We start from the raw sequence: 2,771 nt of genomic DNA on the forward strand, positions 1-2,771 counted from the left end.
GGCTTCACGATGCATGTGGCGGATCCCGCATGCTGAGTGTCCAGTTCCATCAGTAGTCACAGGCGTAATGCTGAGACAGCTGTGACTCGATCCATGCCTGCTGCTGAAAGAATTGTTAGGATTTTAGCTACCATTTCGTTTCCCCGAAGAAAAGGGGATCCAGCTTTGTTCATCGTTCCCTCGTTCTTTTGAACTCCCCGTCACTTCACGCAATATTTTCACAGCTGCGAAGGAAGCTCCAATACCTTCTCGGCTGCTTCTACGTATCGTTAAGAAATCTAATTGTTGCTCCATTCTACATCGTATTACGACCCAGCTGTACTACGGACCTAAAAGCAAGGCTGAGAGCAGTCATTTCGAGAAACGAAATTCTCGAGTTGGAAGCGAAGGAGATATTTGTTTGAAAATACAGTTCTGGTAGGAAACTGGTTTTAATATTCTTGAAATCAATTAATTTGATTACTTATGCTGTTCACGGTGATATTTAAGGTGAACGGTATGTTCATTGGACAATAATTCAAATTACAATGAAGATACGGCTATAAAATTTTACTTACGTGCTCTGTCCTGCATACAATATCAAGGCTCATTTACGGGAGAAGTTAATTTTCAGCTATAACGGAATTAAAATATATTTGCTTTCGTGATTCAGTTTAATAACACGACAGGCACAAGAAAGTTTAAACAGTTTGATTCACGGTTCGGGATTCTAAATTTTTGACGCTTTTCTTCGTCTGAAGATTCTATTATATATATTATGCCATATTCTACCCCCGTTGGTTCGTAATACAATTGCATACATTACATTTTTTCAATATCGCAATGTAGAGTAAACAGAAATAATCCCCTAGACAATTGTTTGCAAATTTTATTTTTTTACGTACTCCTCTTTCCATCCGTTTTCTGAATCCGGCTCCCAAATAAAATCGACTTTTCTACCATTGCATGACATTGTTATACAACCACCATAGCTTCCGGATTCTGTCATAATCGGACTGTTAAATTATTATACGATTGTTAATTCGAATTGTATAGCGGTATTGATGTTGTCGTTTAATGCACTTCTGTGGACGACGACGCCTCCACGTCTAGACAGCTAAAGCGATCCCGCGACTGGGAAGGTTGTGGAAATAATCCTCTGCGTGGCGTCACGGTGCTGCTCTCATATCACGAGTTGGCCCCTTCTATTATTTTGCGGTTGAAGGGGATTGAATTATCCCTTTTTACGGACATTGCGAAAGTTAGTCTAGAGAAGATCGTTGAAGTTGAGTAGTTTTGTATACTTTGCAGAGGAAGAAAATCATGGAGATGTTGTGCGTGTAGCTCATTTTGTCTGCGACATTGCAATCAAAATCATACAAATTTTGAAGTCAAGCAGATGTGGTGCTCTTCCAAAATTTCCATAGACGTCTAGTCTACCGTTTTTAAACCTGCAAAAATCGTAGGAAGCAAAACGATTTTAAAATGAATTACGCGTTGCTCTTTTGATGTAAAATCCTTACATGAGAGATATTTACTTTATATATTTTGCGCAGCATCCACAAATCGATAAAACGACCGCGTGTAGTGAGTCGTAAGGGGAACACACGGATAAACGTACACTTACCGATAATTAGTGAGCGTAAAGAATGAATAGTCTTCTATTGCACTTTTCCTAAAATGTCAGAGTCCACGAGGGTGGTCATCAACTATAGCCATTTTAGGATGATAACTGAACTTTTTCAAAGTATCATCCGCCGAGAAGATACTTGTCGAGTATCCGCATTCTCTTTCATTGCAAGAATGACCTCAGACTAGTTTCAACGACTCTCTTCGACGTTCCTGGTACACTCAAGCCCGTCGCTCTAAAGAAAACAAATAAAAAGGAACAGACATTAAACCTGAATTTATACAAACTGCAACTGGCTTGCCAATGAAAAATATCGTCTTTACCGCTGGTACAGCAGCTCGGTGGGTGTAAGACGGCCAACCTGTCCTCTCCGGCTATTTTTATTTCCAGTGTCGTGCTGCAGAGCGCGTATGTATTCCAGAGTTCGAATTCAGTGTGTAGGAAATATGGCTGCTGCCCCATGAATGAGTCTGCAGCAGGCAGACCTGCCAGTGTCAGATCAATGACCTGTTTGACCAGTAAGACGGGCGGCCGGCTGGGGCCAGAGGCACCTATACAACCATCCTTGGCGATGGCGTTAGCGATATCCTGGGCGTCGCTGGGCCGTCGTCTTCGTAGTTGTCGTGGCGTTCAGACGTTGCCGAGAAATTAATCTGGACGCGAGGAGAGTTTCGAATAAGAGATCAAAGCTCATGGAAGCCATGTGACGGCATGATTTAAGAAAAAGGAAAACCGCTTCAACGAGCTCGGACAAAAAAGTTGGACATCTCCCTTCGTTAGATAGGGATTTCCGGCTCAGTTTTTATCGACATTGCAGCCATTAAACGAACAGGCCTGAGATGACTATAAAATTAATTAATGTATATCGTTATCAAGGCCTGATGCCTAGCCGAGATAGATATAGAAATGCTCTCTTTCCGTCTTTCTTTCGAGTACCGAGAGTTCCTGAGGCTACACAGAGATATCTTATAATAAATATTATGTAACTTCTCCACAGGGATCTTAATTATTATTCTCTTCACTACGCGTACCGGCCACTCACGTATGGCTTATTGTTCGGGATAAGTTCTGCGCGATGATCTCATGTTATACTGTCCAGCTATTTCGGTACACGTTGAGCGTTACACCCGTGCACAATACGGTTGGACTAATTCGTCGATTT

At 41.8% G+C, this 2,771-nt stretch overlaps 1 long non-coding RNA gene across 1 annotated transcript; it reads right to left on the reverse strand.

The window, feature by feature from the left end:
* Positions 1 to 845: 845 nt before the first annotated feature.
* Positions 846 to 2,411, reverse strand: LOC124297477 (uncharacterized). The gene is made up of 3 exons (XR_006906620.1): positions 1,933 to 2,411; positions 1,607 to 1,844; positions 846 to 1,430 (listed from the first exon to the last, which is right to left on the reverse strand). It is a non-coding gene; the product is annotated as an uncharacterized LOC124297477 (long non-coding RNA).
* Between the last annotated feature and the right edge of the window lie 360 nt (positions 2,412 to 2,771).

Source organism: Neodiprion virginianus, chromosome 1, assembly GCF_021901495.1.
Source record: "Neodiprion virginianus isolate iyNeoVirg1 chromosome 1, iyNeoVirg1.1, whole genome shotgun sequence".
In the NCBI taxonomy this organism is placed as follows: domain Eukaryota; kingdom Metazoa; phylum Arthropoda; class Insecta; order Hymenoptera; family Diprionidae; genus Neodiprion; species Neodiprion virginianus.